Here is a 19,861-nt window from a genome sequence, read left to right on the forward strand (position 1 = left end):
CCTCCCTCCCAGTTGTGATGACCAGAAACGTCTCCAGAGATCCATAAATGGGGAGCAAAATCACCCATCACCCCAGAGTGAAAACTACTATATTATACGATTCAAACATAGAAAAAAAAAAACAGTAAAATTAATAGTAATGTAGAGGGCAGAACTGTCTGAATTAATGAAAGCCATATAGACTACAGTATCTGAAATGAACTCACTATTTTCAAAGAAATTCTGTAAAACTGTCATTATGGGAAAAAGCCCATCTTCATGAATAGATGAAAGGATATAATAATGTGTACATCACCCTTGACTTCTGTTTAAATTGTCTTGATATGGTTTACATATAAATCAAATAGAAATGAGAGGATACATGTGAATGGGCTCTGTAAACCAGAGAGTAGGAGATGAAAGTCAGCTTTATAAATGGAACCTTTACAGTGCTTAGAACAGATGGCCTTTTTCCTAAGAGGATAAACATTCTTCTCACAGTCCTGGAGTCTCTGAATTAGTTGAGCAAACTGTTAGCTAATGTACCCCATAAAAAAGGGAAACATTAACCCAATCCACCCAAATTATCACAACTCCTAAAGTTATGCATTATAAATTAATGACATTGTGTGGATGTCCAAAAAAAGTATTTATTTCCCCTTTGAAACACAACATAATTTGCCTTCAGCTGATTTGCAAGCATGAAACACCATGGAAGTTCAGAGCACAGATATCAAGACAAATTGCAAATGTGCTTTCTTTCTTTCTTTCTTTCTTTCTTTTTTTTTAGATGGAGTTTCACTCTTGTCGCCCAGGCTAGAGTGCAATGGCGCGATCTTGGCTCACTGCAACCTCCACCTCCCAGGTTCAGGCGATTCTCCTACCTCAGCCTCCTGAGTAGCTGGGACTACAGGCATGCACCACCATGCCTGGCTAATTTTTTGTATTTTCAGTAGAGACGGGGTTTTGCCACGTTTGCCAGGCTGGTCTTGAACTCCTGACCTCAGGTGATCCACCTGCCTCGGCCTCCCAAAGTGCTGGGATTACAGGTGTGAGCCCCCACGTCCGGCCACAAATGTGCTTTTAAACAATTCAGGGGGCAGCTCCATGGACTCAGAGTATTTCCGTTTTTCAGATGGTGAACTTACAACATGAAGGCATGTTTAGTAAACCTGTGGAAAGCCAAGGCTGCAAGTGAGAGCTTCAGAGTTTCTCTTTCTCTTAAAGTTTCTCTTTAAGTGAAAGTCCAGAGATGGCACTTGCCTACTTTTCTCTCTGCAGGGAAAATGGGCTGCTGCTGCTTCAAGCAAAGCCGACTGCTCCCTCCTCTGTGCTTGCACAAAACTCAGCACATAGCCCTAACCCTGGTATTCCTTATAACACTTTTAAGCCTTTTTTCCGGTCAATTTCCCATGAGATTGTGGACTTCTAGTGGGCAAAAAGACTGGTTCATCTTTGACTTCCTGGCGATTACTTCAGAGACCAGTACATAGTGATGATGGTGATGATGATGATGATGGTAGTGGTCATGATGGTGGTGATCATGATGGTGGTAGTGGTGGTGGTGGTGATGGTGGTAGTGGTGGTGGTGGTAGTAGTGGTGGTTGTGGTGGTAGTCGTGGTGGTAGTGGTAATGATGGTGGTGGCCATGATGGTGGCGGTAGTGGTAGTGCTGGTGGTGGTGGTGATGGCGATGGTGGTAGTGGTAGTGGTGATGGTGGTGACTGTAGTGGTGATAGTGGTTGTAGTGGTGATGGTGGTGATCATGGTAATGATGGTGGTAGTGGTGATGGCTACCATGTATTGTGCACACACACTACGTACCAGTTACTCTTTTAAGCACTTTGTTTACCTGGTTGCTCCTCCTAACAGCCCTTTAAGATAGATACTATTAGCCCCATTGTATAAATGAAGTTAGGTAATTTCCAAAGGTTATAAAGTTTAGAAATGGTAGAGCTAGGATTCTAACCCAGCTGTCTACTTCAGCCTGTACACCTAACTACCACACTATACTGTCTTTCTGGGGAAAAAAAAAAGATAGAAAGACTATAGCCAAGTTACATGATTCATATTTATTGAGATCTACTACATAGTTGGCACCACAAGAGAAAAGAAAAATGATTAAGAGAGAAGGTCATAAATCAAAAACAAATTAGCAGAGTGAAGAGATAAATATTTGTCAAAAGATTACAATTAACATGGAAGAGAAGCAAAAAAAGAAAAGAAGACAGAGAATTTAAGTCCAATTTTGAAAGCACATATCCAAATTAGTTGAATAAGATAGTTTAACAAATTGTGTTTAAGATGTTTTATAACTGTCCCTTTATTCTTCCCTTTTGAAATGAAAACTCTGGTGTATCAATAGACATTGTGCTTCTGGGTTTATTCTGTGTGGCATGAACGCAATGATATAAGCATACGTGGATTTAATAATGAAAACTGGTATGTATCAGTCAATTTCAGCCCATCAAAGTATATAAAATTGAGCAGCTGGCTGTAAGACTCCGTGGAACACTGATAGATCCACATTTGCCCCTGAAGCCATCTAAGTATCAGGTGGAAAAGTCCACATGCTGGGCCAATATTCTTTGGGTTCGGAGTCAGACTTGACCAACAGGAGAAGCTGTCAGTATTGAGGAATATAAGCAGCCAGCTTCCAAGTGAGGCTGCTTTTTTGTTTAGTAATTATATATCACATATGTTTTTCTATTTAAATAATGTAAGAAGGCCTTTATTCACTGCCAAAGGCTGTTATGTTTTCATTTCCCTATGTAATACTGACATCTAGAGGAACTTTGAACTGAAGAGTTTCCAACAAACAGAAGTTGTATTTCTCCTGTTCTTTCCAGGACGGAAGCTGTATTTCTCCTTTTCTTTCCAGGACAGCAACCAAAAATATGAAACGTTTTTACTTTGTATTTCTAAGTTATGCCTAGAAGCTGCTAAAATAGAAAGTTCAAGTGTGTAGATACATCTTATTTGTTGTACAAAAATGAAGTATGTCTTCTACCAATTAAACAGCACAGGACCAGTGCTCTTAAGCATGAAGTTTCTGACCCAATCCTGACCATCCCCAGTTAATGGGATGAAAACCATGTCAGTGACTATGTTCCTCTGCTGAATTCACATCGATGGCTGGGATGAACCTAAGGACCTCTTTCATGCAAATTCACTTAAAAATATTTCTGTATTTGCATATGGATTCCTTTGGAACTATTTACCAATTCCTTTTATAATAATTTATCCGGATGTAGAATGACGCAGGGAAGAAAGCCTATGTGGTCCAGTTGCCCAAGTATTCAAAACACAGCTCATCTCTCTCCACTCTGTCTGGCTTCCTAGACTGGTCTCGTAAGTGGGGCATACGTACCCAGGGAGTGTCCATAGTAGTCCTTTGGAGGGTATCAAGGACATGCTAGAACTCATTTCAATTTATTCCATTTCTTATGGATTGAATGTATCCCCCGCCCAATATACACACACAAATTCATATATTAAAATCCTAACCCTCATGGTGATGCTATTAAAAGGTAGGGCCTTCTGAAGTGACTAGATTATGATTGGAGAGTCCTCATGAATGGGATTAGTGCCCTTATAAGAACCAGCATGAAAGTTTGCTCCCTCTTTATGAGGAGAAGGCCACTACACACTAGTAACAGGCCCTCGCCAGGCCCTGGATCTGCCAACAGCCTGATTTGGAACTTCTCAGCCCCCAGAACTGTGAGAAATAAATGTTTGTTGTTTAAACCACCTAGTCCAGAATAATTTGCTATAGCAGCCCAAGCTAAGACACCATTCTTTTAACATTTTCATTTTACATATGTTTTTAAAAATATGTTGATACAATTGGACACATATAAAAGTATCTCTGACATATTAAATGTTATTTATAAAAATAAAAGTGCAGCCAGGTGCGGTGGCTCATGCCTGTAATCTCAACACTTTGGGAGGCCGAGGTGGGCAGATCACAAGGTCAGGAGTTCGAGACCAGCTCGGCCAACATAGTGAAATCCCATCTCTACCAAAACCACAAAAATTAGCTGGGCCTGGTGGTGCACACCTGTAGTCCCAGTTATCAGGAGGATGAGGCAGGAGAATCACTTGAACCCTGGAGGCGGAGGTTGCCATGAGTCAGGATTACGCCACTGCACTCCAGCCTTGGCAACAGAAAAAGACTCCATCTCAAAAATAAAATAAAGTGCATGTAGTGGTTATCAATGTACATAATTTATAAATAACTATATTGGGGTGTGCTTTAAAATTTTTTACTAATGGCAGTGCAAAATCAAAATAATTTGGAGACAATTCTAGATAACACCATGCTTCATACTCTGATTTTCTGAAATGTGTTTTGGAGAAGGACCATTCTAATTAGTAGGTTTGAGGGCAAGAACATAATTAGAACTATCAGCTCAATTCTTGCAAACTCTTTTTCTCCTTTTGCAAAGTACTGCTTTTAAGAGTTCAGTGTTCATCGCTTGCATGACAGTTTTGATTATTTAAGCAATTTTAAGTAAGCAATTTATCCTCTTTTCTCCGTTAACCATTACATTTACTGCCATAAGATCTAGATTTGAACAGGAGGGCGACGTTGGTCCACAGGTGTGTGCCGGCTACCTGGGCATGGGTGCGTTCTCGCCCTACGCTACAGACCTGTCCCAGTACTACATCAAAACCCTACTTTTTCTGAAAGTGGCAGAATAACTGAAAGGGAAATTAATTCAATTGAACAACATTGTCTAATCCTTCTTTCATTTTCATTCAATAAAAATCAATTAATAAAACAGATTTGACCTTAAAAGATCATAAAAGTCCTCCAGAGGAGGACCTCAACAATACCACCATCACTTTCCGTGTTACTGCAGTGTTCTCAATATGCCTGTCTGCCCACTGGCATATAGACCCTTCTCTTCTCCTTCGTTTCCCCAGCACCGAACAGAGGGTAAGATTCTAAAGTGCTTGGTGAAGCAATGCGTGATGAAGAAAACAGTGCTTTCTGGAATGGCACTTTCATTGTGAGAACACTCTGTCATCAGGCTGCACCCTTGAAAAGCCAGGCTGCCCTAGGTGCCATCTCAGATGCATCCCTGCCACGGTGGCTCATATCCACAGCCCTGAATTTACATAGCTGATGGCTAGCCATATCAACGGCCATGCATTTTAGGATTACAGTTGCTGCAGAAAATTATGTTCATAACATAATATATAGGGCATTCCTGGTTATTTTTAAAACTGTTGCAGACAGGCCAGATAGAAGAATGGAGGAGAGCAAATATTTGTAATAATTTGTAGCTGTGACCCACAGCCTGGACTCTGATGGTGGCAGGTAGATGTTAGAGGTTGGCCACCCTGTCCTACAGCTCTGTCCTCTACTGCCAGGCTCAAGCATTGATCTTTTCAAACCTCCTCAGCTCTGAATATGTCACCCACCTGGCCTTTCTACAACAAGGGGGTTATCAGGATAAGAAAACTTGAAAGTGTATTTAAATTTTGAAAGTTCAGTGTCAAAAAGGAATAGCCTATTGGAATAAATCTGACCGGTCCTTGGCTCCACACAGTCTTTTCTTGCTAGCAGAGGATACTAGGTCGTGCACCCTGAATAACAGCTTTTCATATTACTGCTCATGGAGATGCCAAGATGAACAATTTTTGGCCATCTTAACCTAAGTTCTGGAAATACCTAAACAAAATTATAACAATTTATAATGACTTTATTAAATTCTGATTAGGTTTCTAATGGGGGAGAGAAAAACGAATAAATCCTAGAAGAATATAAAGAGATGAATTTTCAGAAGAAATATGAAAACATTTTCTTGCCTGAGCATAGAAGATACTTTTAGAGATTGTTTGTAAAGTAAATCTATTCCCCTTCAACCTCAGCACATACTCAAACTCTCCATGCATGAAGCGAGAAAACCCTGAAGTCCTGGGTAATAAAAGGAGTTCTCACAAAGCACAGCCTGTTTCATGGTCTGTGGGGACTGGCATGGCACAAGGCAGGACAGAATCTGACTGACCAAACCCAGAAAGGGAAAGTGTTCACTTGTGCTCAGAACTCAGCAAGTGGATCCTCCCCAGGCTGCTGATGACATCAGGTAGAATCAATCACCTGAGAAAATAACCCCGCCAGGAAAACCAAAGCCTTTCGACGCGCCCACGATTATGTGCACAGCGCTTCACTCGGAAGCCAAGTCAATGGGACCTTCCAAGGACACAGACCAAGCAAGGGCCTGAAGTTAAGGTGTGGATTTAGGAAAGGCTAGCTGGATCATCCATCACAGGAAGATGCACGGATAATTTTACTTTATTTTATTATACTATATATCGAGCTGTATCATAAGAGAAAGCATGCCACCACTTTTTTTTTTTTTTTTTTTTTCATATGGAGTCTCGCTCTGTCGCCCAGGTTGGAGTGCAGTGGCGCAATCTTGGCTCACTGCAAGCTCCATCTCCCGAGTTCAAGCAATTCTCTGCCTCAGCCTCCCGAGTAGCTGGGATTACAGGCGCCCACCACCACACCTGACTAATGTTTTTTTTGTATTTTTAGTAGAGACGGGGTTTCACCATCTTGGCCAGGCTGGTCTTGAACTCTTGACCTCGTGATCCACCCGCCTCAGCCTCCCAAAGTGCTGGGATTACAGTTGTGAGCCATCGTGCCCGGCTGCTACACATTTAACAGCCTCTGCTAACAAGAAAAGATCGTGTGGAGCCCAGGATGGTCAAATTTACTCCTTTAGGCTATTCCTTACTGACATCAAAATTTTTTATAAATATACTTCCAAGTTTTCTTATCCTGATATGCTGCCTTGTTATAGAAAGGGTGATATGTTTGGAGCGGAGGAGGTTTGAAAAGATCAACGCTTGAGCCTGGTGGCAGAGGAGAGAGCTGTAAGATGGGGTGGCCAACCCCTAACATCTACCAGCCACGATCGGGGTCCAGGCTGTGGGTCCCAGCTACATAATATTACAAATATTTGCTCTTCTCCATTCTTCCATCAATTTTTTAAAAAACCACTTAAAGTGAGCAAATTAAGAACCTTCACCTACCTACGAGGCCACAGTGAGTAGTTCGATAACACAGATTTTATTTTCCCCCATCTTATACCTGCTGGATGTGCTGACACCTTATAATGAGTCTGATATTGTTATTTTCTTCCCACTGCCACCTTACCTGTCCTCCCCACAGAGAAAATGCTGAGCCCTCCGACTTGAGGCCGCTCTTTCTTTCCCTCTCAAACTCCCGTTGCTCACCCTGCCGCCCCACCACCCCACCTGCTTTTGTTATCCAAACTCTTCTAAGTTCTAGTATGTGGCTCTCAACCATCTGGGGACGTTGAACACTGTGAATGCCTGGGTCCTCCCCTAAAGATTCTGATAAACTGGGTCTTGTATGGGGCCAGAACACCGGTGTTTTTTAATCCACCCACACCCCAGGGATTGTAAAGTACTAAAAGGGTGGGGACCCACTTCCTCTGTCGCCTCCGGTCACTCTGGCCTTTGTTCTGAGGCCTTCTTACCAGTCAGGCTCCCTCTGGTCACAGTTTGGAGCAATTGTAACAACACTGGAATCTCTCTTCCTCCCCCCGACAAGCAAGTCTTTGATCCTATCCAGGATGGACTATCTAGCAAATCACTGCCTCCTCCTTACCCTCCACCCAGAGATACATGTGTGGAAATGAGGCCAAGTAACCGGCCCTGAGAACCATAAAACCTCCCTCCAAAAATGATCTACGGGGCATCCTGGGAGGGCAACAAATAAAAAATCCAGCATTCCCAACCATGTCTCTGGTCCTCTGCCTGAAAGCTTTCTGCCTTGCTTCTTGGCCAAAATTTAGTAATTGAAAGTGATTTAATTCCTCCATTAAAATGGAGGCAGGCAGAAGAGAGGAGGACTCAGGCTGAGGCGGAGAAATGTCGCCTTTCAGGGCGTAGAAGTATTTATAGCACTTTGCGTAAAAGTATATCTAAAAACTATACATCAAGGGATGCTTTGCCTTCTTGGGATTCCGTCACCGGAATAGCACCTGAGCATTTCAAAAACTGTGCAGTGAGGCTACTAAGAAATTGAGAGCGTGAGTGCATGTGTGTGTCAACCAGCTTCAAATGGAATCACAGCTCCTCATGTTCGTTTCATTAAAATGAGTCTTACTTTGTAAAATTTCCCTTTCATAACACAAGTCCAAACCTTGGAATGTTTTCGCTTGAAGTTTACAGTGTTTCTTCATCACCCAATAAAACTCTTTGATTTCTTCCCGCCGCAGACAGTTTTAAGAGCCTTCATTTCACATGGGGTTCTCGGTATGCTTTTTAATTTTTATTTTAAGTTCATTTTTTATCACTTCATCTCCTGTCTCCCACTCAGAGCCTAAGTTCAGTTCAGCCTCCCCCAGCCCCGTTGGCTCCCTGCAGTGGGACACGCCAGCCGAGGCTCAGAGGGGCTTGGTGTTTCCTAGTGTGAGGCGAGGTGTGGTCCCTGGACTGCAGGAATATTTAAAGATCTGCGCTTAGAGACTCACTGAGCAAACTGCTTAACCTCCTAATGGTTTGCGTTTCTGCATCTTCCCCTACACAGGAAACACACACGCTGCAAAGCTGAGTGACTTTTAAAAAGCTACCTCTGAAAAGCAAAGAGATACGACAAAGCTCTTTAAAAAATGTTTCCGAATGAACGCATTTGTCTGTAATATAAACTGCGTAGGTAAAAAACTAATCGGTATGACTGTCCCCAACATTCAGTCGCCTGGTCCAGTCTATTCAAAGTGAGCTGGTGAACCCCCAGCGATGGCATCTCCTGGGAACCTGCTAGCAATGGAGAACCTCAGCCCCTCCCCACCACCCACCCAATCCAAATCTTCTCTTTAACCAATGGCCAGGTGGTTCCCATACACGTTAGAATTTCAGATGTGTTGACCTAGTTAATATAAGTCATGAATTGGTGTGAAGAAGCATTTTACAAAATATGTGTCCCAGCCTCGTGTGTCTATTTACATCTTGCCTCCATCCACAAGGCGTCTGAAGAACTAATCTATACTTGGGTAAGCTCAGAGGGAAGCCGGTGAGGAGGGGGAGGGAGTCGAGACAGCACTCAGCAGGGTCCGCATGCCGCTGGCCTCGCTGGCAGCAGTCGGTGGAGACCCAGCACTGTGTGGAACATCCGTGGGTTGCTCAGGAGGCCCAGGACTCCTGCTGGGGCTCAGGGAAGAGCATGCATGACTAGGTTTCATGTGCCTGGAACTTTCCACTGATCTCTGGGGTCGACGGATTGCCCAAACTCAGGTCTCAGAGAAGAGCAACATTAAGGCCCAAAGAGAGGATGAAAACCAAGGCAAACCAAGCTCTAGAGAATTAGGAATGTATTCTGATGGGCCCCAAAATGCAAATTATGCAGTCAGGATTAATGCAAAGAATACAGTTAGGATTAATACAAGTGCTGTAATCAGGCTACGATAAAGGTGACTATCAACTTGAAAGAAAATAAAAGTAATTGTATTTAGCACAGTTCTTACAAATCAAAATTTAGAGGCTGAAGGGTGGGGTGGGGGAGGAAGGCGGGAAGAGGAGCTGTTGATTAAAGGGTACAAAGTCTCAGAGTGGAGGGATAAGTTTTAGTGAACTCTTGCATGGCTTGGTGACCGTGGTTGTTGATAACATATTGTGCATATTTCAAAATTGCTAAAAGAATAGATCTTTAACATCCTTGCCGCAAAACAGCGTTAAGTTGGTGAGGTGGTGGATGGGTTAATCAGCTTGGTTGACCTTTTCTACAACGTATACGTAGATCAAAACTTCACACTGTGCCCCATGAATATACACTTGTTATTTGTCAATTAAAAATAAGTTCATTAAAAATGTTAAGTACACAGCTAGTACATACCCTCCAACAGCCTCGATCAGTCTGTGCTTTTACTCCTAAGATATGCTTAAGCCCCCAATATATGAAGAACATGGACACCAAGCTGAACCCTTCGGGTTCTTGTCTCGTCCTTTGTTTGATTGTGGACGTGGCGGAAATATTCAGCTGGTATGCTGGTACTGTCTTAGTTATTAAAACATGGAAATATCTCCATGCTGGCTGGTAAATAGGGGATTTTCTGAGACTCCCAGGAGCTCCTCCAACCTCCCAACCTTGCCTCCTTTCAGCCTTAGGACCGTCCTAAGACGAGTAACTACAGTGTCAGTATTTAGCATGGAGGGGGCCCCCAGGACCCTGGTCCAATGCAGTACACCCTGATACGTGAGCAAATGGGGACTCCCAGTTATTAGTGTACATACCAGGGAACAAGAGTATCATATGAAGGCACATGGCCACAACAACAGGCTGCTGGCCATGTAATATTTAATATTTAAATAAGAAGTTTTTAAAAATATTTACACTATCCCTGCAAGTTAATTATTATGTGTGGAATCAAAGTGTGCTTTGAAAGTCAAGGAGAGAGCAATGGACAACAGTGAAGAAAGGTAAAAGAGTTACTACCAGCAATGCCTTGACCTACCTTAGGCCCTGGGGTGGTGGCCCTGAAATTTATAAAGCTCCTTCCCCAGAAGTTCTTAATCTGTAGGTCTGGGCTGAAGCCCAAGGACATTTTTCGTGAGCTCTGGGAGTGATTCTGATGCATGTGGTCCAGTGACCCTACTTTGAGAAAGCAGGTGGAACTCCTACTCATTATTCAAAACCCAATTCAGGAAGGTTTCCCTTTGTGAATTCTTTTTTTTTTTTTAAGAGGAGTCTCGCTCTGTCGTCAGGCTGCAGTGCAGTAGCACGATCTCGGCTCACTGCAACCTCCGCCTCCTGGCTTCAAGCGATTCTCCTGCCTCAGCCTCCCAAGTAGCTGGGACTACAGACGCACGCCACGACACCCACCTAATTTTTGTATTTTTAGTAGAGATGGGGTTTCACCGTGTTGGCCAGGATGGTCTCCATCTCTTGACCTCATGATCCGCCTGCCTCAGCCTCCCAAAGTGCTGTGATTACAGGCGATTTATTTCTTAAATACTCCCCTCCCATGTGGTCTACCTAAAGAGGAGTCCACCTTCTCTCTGCCTCTGTTGGCCACACATCTTTGTGGATTTATCACACTGTGTTGAATGATTTGTTTGCATTTCTGACCCCCTCAAGGCATCTCAGTATCTCTAGAATCTAACTCAGTGTTAGCTCATGACAGACACTGATTGATTGACGGATTTGTTGATTAGAAGGTCGGGTGGGGGAACTGATGCCAGGCTGTATTTACTGAGCATGTCAACCACCTGTATAAAAATTGTTGTCAAGGGCTGCCATTACATGCCCCTTATTACATCCTCCTCAACATCAAACTTTGAAGTCCAGCTCCCAGACTCCTGTGGTACCTACAAGTCCCACGTCCATGCAGGGCAATTGGTTGTCCTGGACCTCTAGAAAAAAAGTTAAGTCTTCTAAGACCTTTGTAGAAATTCAAATGTTTGTGTCACCAGCAGCATCTGAAACTCTATCCTCAATATGGTTTTTGAAGTAATTTACCATTTGATCGCCTTCTCAAATTTCTTAGACCCATTAAAAATCAGAACATGTACTATAAACACTCATTTGCTTAGTGTATATCTTTAAGATCTATTATTCATATTTCTGCATTGGCTGTAACTTCTTTAGTATGCTTTGACATATTAGCACAGAGAGAAACTTCAAGAATACCTCTGATCATGGGAAATGAGGTTGTAGTTAGAGATTGTTGCTGCCACATTTTACTTTATTAGGATTATGGAAACTAATTTTGCCAGAAGGCAAGAGCAGAGAGTAGCTCTTTCCTTTGAAATGTCTGATTAAATTTCTTTGTACATCACCTAGCCCGACATCAAATCAGATGCTAAATAATGTCTTTGCATTTTACTATTAAAGTCCTTTGCAATACTTCTAATGGCAACTAAGTAGCCAGTCCAATTAGACATCACATCCATCACTCTAATGTCCCCTCAGCTTTAACGTTCTAGGATGTCACAGAAGCTAGAAGAAAGCACAGTGAAGGAGTTTCCTCAGAAGCTTTATATGGTTGCAAGACAACCCTTCTTGGGTGCTTTTCCAAATACCTCCACCCTTGGAATCTGTCTTCTGGTGTGATTATAATTTAGTAGTAACCAGATTGCTCAGCAAAAATGTTTTTATGACAGATCACAGAAAAAAGCAAGACGTTTGTTTGGCTAGCCTCGTGCTGCTTATTGATTTATTTAGTGTTTTTAGTCCTTCCCCATTTCTCGGCAGGTGAGGGCTTCGCTTGGGTTCAGTTCTTAGGTTCTCTTCATTGCATTAGAAACTGTCAACAAGGAAATCGTTCTACTGGGGACTTTCTCAACAAAGTTTCCCATTCCCCTTTCTACAAAGGAAAGGGAGGGTGATGGGAGTAGTCTTGAGGTTCTTCTCAAGTTTCTTCTCAAGCATTGTTTGGAGGTAGTAATCAGTGAAGCAGGATGGGGGTATGCAGAGTCTGAGTTTGTAACACACGCCCCTCCAGGTCCTTTTCAAATTCCTGGTCCCAGTCAGCCATGGCAATGAGCCTGTCTTCCCTGTTTAAGCAGGGAGCTTGATTTGCTGATTCAAATAAGAATAACAATCTCTTATTCTCCAAAGCAGGAAATTGCTGTTTTGGTGAATGAAATCAAAACAAACCCAAAAAGTAGGATTTTTTTGTTGTTGGGTAAATCAGTTATTTATTTTCCATGTTGGCTGAAGGCAGAACAAGAAGAAATCTGAAAAAACAACTTAGATTTAACATCACATTTAAATTTTATATTACAAAGAAATTACGGGAATGAAAGGAGTTTGCCTCCCAGTCCATGGGTTAGAAAGGTAACTGTTTTGTATTCCCAACCACACAATTTACCGCAAAAGAACATAGTATTTTAGAAGCTCAAAATAAGACAAAGAAAGGGAAAATTTCTCAAATTATGTAATCCATTTGAATTCGGGGAAAAAAAAGAAAAAAAAAAAACAACTTTAAAGAGCATTGTAGCTCAATCAGTTCAACTTGAAATGAGATTCTACCCAATTTCACCTAATTATGGGAAATTTTAATAACGTTTAAAATGTTTCTGCCAAAAGGGATGACTGTTGATAATACTGAATAATACCGATGCTCTTTTCCCACACTTTCATCTTTAAAAATGTCATAGGACATCGCAATATATGATCTTTTCTCTGATTAAACATTCAAACATCGCAATGCATTTTTCAAAGGCACACACAGCTCTGAACATTCCAGCTGTTATTATACACTAGTTTTCTGTGATGTTTAGAAGAGTATGCAACTATAGATTAATTTGTGTTAGGTATTTGTATAAGCATAAAAATTAATTTATGTTTTGGTATCAGGTTGCTATAGTGAGAAGCACATTATTTGTCACTCTAAAGTGACTTTTTTTTTTTCAGGAAAAAAAAACCTACAAAAGAACAAAAGGACATTTTTGGAGGTGATGGATAAGTTTAGTAACTTGATGGTGGTGATGGCATCACAGATGTATGCATATGTCCAAACTCATCAAAATGTGTATATTAAATGTGTAATTTTTATATATAAATTTATATCTCAATGAAGCTTTTTGAATATAGTTATAATAATGGACAGGATTATGAAAACTATATTAGCACCTGTGGTATCTAAAGAGAAACTAGACGGCGTGTAGGAGCCAGGAGGGGCTGGCTTATTTCCTTGATTGGCAGAAGGCCCCACTTGGAATTCTCCGAGGAAGAGAGAGGCACAGTATCACCCAGGGCGTGTATTTCCATAGGAAGCCACAGCAATGCAGACTGGCTCTTCCTCCTTCACGGAGAACGTGCTAAACTACACTCACAGCAGTAATAAGTAAATCAATGCCTACGATGAGGTGACAGTTGGCCTCTGCAGCAGAAACACACGATCACAGACGGAAAGTTCAATTATGGGTATTCCAAGAACAGAATTAAAGTCTGTTTTCAGTTAGGAGCCCCACATAAAATAGGGCTCCATCTGTATTTACTACATGCAGCTGCGTCTTTCTCAAAGTGCTTAATGAACTTTTTCTTCTTTGGGAACGTCCACTTGCACATAAAGGTAGCAACCTGAGGTAAGTATCACAGAAAGATATCTGCACGAAGCAGCACAGGACAGTGTACATTTTTCTTCCTCTGTTAACTGAGAGATATTACACACTGCATACTCACGTCCTAAGCTATTTCACCCAACTGCAGAAAATAGATCTAAACTGTGAAATAAAAAAACTGCTTTAAGAATAGTAACTTTTTCCAACTATTCTGGTCATATCTCATTATTTTCATGTATTAAAATTTAGGCCACAGTATAAATATACTTGAATTTCACATTTAATGAGATCAGTTCAATTTGGCATTTAACAATCACTGTAAAATTTTTCATTTTGATTTAATTCAGTTATATAGCAATATATTTTCAAACCGATCTCATTATTGGTGGCGCACATTGACACACACACATAATTTACTACAGCAACATCAGTCAAATCACAACATGAAAAGTTCGCATGCTATTACTTTGCTGTTGTTCATTTTCTGTCCACCCCTACAAAATTAATCATACTGGCATGAACTTCTCCTCATAGAGAAGTGGTGTTATTTAAAATAAGTAAGTTCAGTTCCCAGGTAGATGCTATAAAAAGTGTTAAGCACATTTTATGAATTCTACTTTTAGTTAGTATCACCCCCAAATTTTTCTCCACTAAAAGTTGTGACAATAAATGTCAAAGTCAAATGTGGTTTTTCTTTTGAATTTTAAAGAAAATGAACCAAATAAGGATTACAACACCTAAGAAAATCCACATTCTATAAAATTGAGACTCCAGATGCAATAAAAATCAACAAATCAAAATCCTAAAATCTATTTTTTTCAAGTGATTAAGTAACTGAGGCTAGTTTGTTATAAAACATGGATATATATTTTTAGTGAAATAGTGTACCATTCATAAGCATCATATTTTTATTAAAACATTGCTCCCATCAATACTCATTTAACCATATTCACATTCACAGAGTGTACATAATCTTTTCCCCTGGATGATTTAATATCTTTATTAAAACTCAAAAATAGGAATTTTTATGGTATTAATCTCAACCTTATAGGGAAACACACTTTCTCAAAGCAATGTTTTATTTTAATAATTAATAATGTTAAAGTCAGTTTCCTTACTAAGTTCAAGTAATAATCAAAGAACACCAACTCCAAAATAAAAGTTGGGAAAGTTGACACTGAATCTACAAACATATTCATACTTAGAAATAAAAATGCGTGCTTCTGAGTACTATTATTCCCTGATGAAAACCTCAGTTTTAAAAATTTGCCTTTGAGCGTTACATTTTGTTACATTCTCTTCTACTGGGTTCGTGAATGATTTTTCAGAGAATACCAAAGAGCTGATCTTTGCTCATCAAAGTTCATCTTCACAGATTTGCCATACAATGTAACCTTCATCATAATTTTGGCTATGGGAGAAAAAAATCATGGCTCACCTTTCCATTTCCTCTGCTAACAAAGTAGAGAAATCATCCAATCTCAAAACAACTGTATTTACTTCGACTTAAACCGTTAGTCTAAGGCAGCCCCAAAGTAAATCGGCTATTCTAACATGCTTAGGGATTCTGACGGCGCTCAACTCTCACAAAGCTTGTTGTTTTGGTTAAACCCAGGACTATATGTTCTAGTCTACTTAATCTCTGGCCTATTACTTTGTACTCTGACTCATAACTAAAAGTCCCAGTTCCCATGAAGAAACATGGTTCCCTCAAGGCAGAAGTCAACATTATCGGAAAGCCTGGGTTCATCTTCCGGCTTTTGCGTCTCCATATATTCTCTCATAGCCTTAAACACAGTATCTGATTTCTTCCTAAATAAGCTACTATTTTAGGCCGGGCGCGGTGGCTCAAGCCTGTAATCCCAGCACTTTGGGAGGCCGAGACGGGCGGATCACGAGGTCAGGAGATCGAGACCATCCTGGCTAACACAGTGAAACCCCGTCTCTACTAAAAATACAAAAACTTAGCCGGGCGAGGTGGCGGGTGCCTGTAGTCCCAGCTACTCGGGAGGCTGAGGCAGGAGAATGGCGTGAACCCGGGAGGCGGAGCTTGCAGTGAGCTGAGATCCGGCCACTGCACTCCAGCCTGGGTGACAGAGCCAGACTCCGTCTCAAAAAAAAAAAAAAAAAAAAAATAAGCTACTATTTTAAAAATTTGAAAAAGTTTAACCTCCCTTCTCAAGCCATGTACCTATAAAATTTCAGATTGTCGCCATTCTTTTAGAAGATATTTTGCCTTCTTCAGCTTGATAATAACAGAATGATCATGGTTGCTATGGCCTTTAGCCTGTTAGTGGTACTCACCATTTATGTTTAATTAGAACAACTCACTGCTATTTGACATTTCTTCCCACTTTGGCCATCATAATCCTTTACCGGTCTTCTCATCTACTAGTCTACTTGTCATCTATGAATAGTGAACTGAGATTTCTTCCTCTTGGAAAACTCATGAGCCCTTTCTACTCAGCTCTGCACCAATCATTCCAAAATTTGGTCTTTATTTCTATCACACGATGAGTAGATCTTAACATCTGGTCATGCTGTAAGGATCTCAAACTTTACATATCAAAAAGAAAACATCATTTTACATCAACTTCTTACACCCCATATTAGCTTGCCTTCCTATTGTTTTAACTTCTGTCAGTGGTGCCATGAGACTTGTATCTTATTTGTGAATCTGCCCATGAGGCATGGGGTCCCACTCAAAGCCAGACAGAGCCAGATCTGTGCCTTGCACCTTCCCACTGGGCATAGCTCACAAAGGAGGTTCACCACCTTAGAATTCAGGGCCACAGCAAGCCCCAGGACTGAGGTTCATGAATGGCACCAGGAATTCAACAAACAAGCAAGCACAGCAAGTGGCAACCCAGGGAAACGCTGTTTGCATTTCCATTTGAACTAGTGTTCTGCACATTTTTCTTTGGCAACCTATGTGATTCCAACATTCAGTCAAGGCTTGAGAACAATTGCCCTAGGGTTAGCTTGCTAATGTACGATCTCTCTAATTTGTAAAGCTTGTGCTAAATGGAAAGTGAATTCTGTAGCTCCAGCCAAGATTTCTCTTTCAGGTTTGGTTAATGATGGTTTAATTCACCAGACTTTAAGAGTAGGTGTTGGGAGGTGCTAGGATTTGACAGCAGAGAAATAAACAAAATACTGTCTCTGTCCTCAAGAAACTAACAGTATGGAACTGACATAAAATAAAATCTTCCATACCTGAATATATATTTTATTAAAACAAGAAATCATTTCTTTAAAATATTTAAGTAGTAATTGTCTATGTTGACATTTCTGCTTATGAGAGATGTCAATTTGGAATAAGACATAAATAAAACCCTTTCAGATGGAGCCATCAAAAATATATTCTTAAAAATTAATAGCTTTTAAGTACTAACATAAATGTTCTCTCACTTGTAAGTTTTCTGACATTGAATGCTGCTTCCAGTTTTGAATGATGCCTCACTCCTGCAGGCTGTGTTGAATAAACATAGAAATTGATCCCCCCAACATTGGTGTTACAGCTCTCAAGCCATGTGGCTCCTTAGGAGATTGAAATCAGCCCAGTTGTCCCACAGAACTGATGTTCCTAGTGTCTTATTAGAAATTTACAGCCCCCACTCCCTCCCCCAGTCTTAAAACTTAAAAAAGTTACATTTTTCTTCTCTGAGTTCCTTTCCCAGGAAACCAACCATCAGGTCTCCCAGACAGTATCAAAGAACAAAAACTCACCAGGTCACCACATCTGGACAATGAAATGCCAGACTCCTTATCCGTCATGATTGCCTAAACAATACCTCCTTCCTGTTGACCAACCCAACTCCTCTTCCTTACCCCTCCCTAATTCCTGTTTTACATTTCTTCACTGCTATAAAAACCCCTAATTTCAGCTGGTTGAGGAGATGGATTTGAAACAGATCTCCCATCTCCTTGGCTGCAGCACCCAAATAAAGCCTTCTTCCTTGATAAGACTCGAAGTCTCAGTGACTGACTTTCTGTGCTGCAAGCAACGGGACCTAGACCAAACCCCTGGTGTTCCTGCAATAAGATTAGACACATGGCTTTCAGTATTCTTTAAAGTTGGTGTTTAAAAGGCTGAACAGGATGAAGGGCTGTGTCATAGCACAGACTGTCTTACAGTAGCTTATAATATCACCAATAATTTGTTACCAGCAATGTCCGAGGTGCTAAAATCTGCCAGCCTTTCTTTTTTCAAATCAGTGATTTCAAGTTTATTTCTTATAATAACATTTATTGCACTTACTTGTCTCCAGGATTGTTTTCCTGAGTGGGAGACACAGGGGAGGAACTGTGGCCATTCTGCTGGCTTATGCATAACCGCATACAGCTGTGTACATGAGACCAGGGTGGGAACATCCTCCTCCATGTGTGCCACAACAGAAAATGGCAAGAACCGCTGCTTCAGGCTCATATCAGTCCATTAATTAACACGTATCCGTGCCACAACTTCACCCAGCTGTTGTTATCCAGTTTCCATGCCTCTGAATTTCCCACAAGGACATGGTAACAAACTCAGTTGCAGAAATTAATCTAATCATGGTATTACCATCAACAACTAGTTTAGTAACCATGGAGAAAAGGAAGTAAGATGACTTTAGCATGATGTTTTCTTAATGAACTCAAGTTACAAATTATTGTTAGTGTTCTGGGTGTGTTAGCATCCTCCTACCTTCATGCTCAGGTGGTTCCATATTCTAAATATTCTTAGGTTCCAATTACTTCAGAATCTTCTCATTAAATGTTCTTGCCTATGACTCAATAAAGATAAAATGAAATGGGGGGAAGATGTTCCTTTTATTTTCAAACTTTGCACTACTATGACATAGGAAGACAATTTTCTGTTTATCCTACATGAGCTTTGCTATGGGGTATCAGCCCTATGGAAGGACCATGACTGCAGAGGAACACACTTTAATGGGGCAGCACTTATCTGATAAGCTAAGAAGTGCAAAGATGTTTTGGAAAGGCATCTGAGACATGCATTTAGTATGTAATCCATTAATTGAAAACAACTTTTAACAATGCTAAAGTTGGGTATCATTGTTTTTTTTTTAAGGCAAATTTTAAAGTATATAACTTTAAAGTAGGCTCTACGCATTTCATCTGAAAGAGCGACATACAAATGATAAATGTTTTTGAAAATAACTAAAGCTCTTTCCTCCAATCATGATATCTTGACAAAATGTGCTTCTGTAAAGATGTAAATCATGAAAATACAAGTTATACATTATGCAGGTAAATATCAGGATGTATTCAGAGTTGGCCATTTGAAGTAGATTTTTCTCATCTTTTGCTTTAAAGCAGAAGAGGGGCTGCTGTTAACTATTTAAAGACAGCACCACCATGTTTCCACTAATGCTTACTGCGGTCTAAAGGCCTCAAGCACGGATGCCCGTCTCCCTTAACAACAGCTTCATCATGTTCTGGGGCTCATGTTCAGCAGAGGCCACCTGAGATGATAAATGACCTTTGTGGAGAGAAGCTATAAATCTAAGCTGGCTCCCTTTTGTCCATCAACGGCAGTCACCAGCTGTGTTCAGTAGCACTCACGTACTCTCTCTGACGTGCAGGTCCTGGCTAGCAAATTCCAGAAGACAGGCCACATATGGGTAGGCTTGCCCAGACCCGTGTGTCTACTTCAGGCCATTTAAACTCAGGTAGAGAGCCAACAGGCATTCAAAGCACATCGCCAGTGATGTAAAAGGTCAAGTGATCTCTGACTTGCACTAAACAGAGCAACGATAACAATGAAAACCCGGCAAATTCACTAGTCTATGACACTCAGGTTTTGAGAAACAGATTTAATGATCACAAAAGT

The 19,861-nt window shown here is 40.9% G+C and overlaps 1 protein-coding gene across 4 annotated transcripts in view; it reads right to left on the reverse strand.

Moving 5' to 3' along the window:
- The window catches only part of MYLK4 (myosin light chain kinase family member 4), an 87,530-nt gene that overhangs the window by 27,192 nt on the left and 40,477 nt on the right, over window positions 1-19,861 (reverse strand). The gene's annotated exons all lie outside the window — the stretch shown is intronic.

The sequence above is a fragment of the Papio anubis genome, chromosome 6 (assembly GCF_008728515.1).
Source record: "Papio anubis isolate 15944 chromosome 6, Panubis1.0, whole genome shotgun sequence".
In the NCBI taxonomy this organism is placed as follows: domain Eukaryota; kingdom Metazoa; phylum Chordata; class Mammalia; order Primates; family Cercopithecidae; genus Papio; species Papio anubis.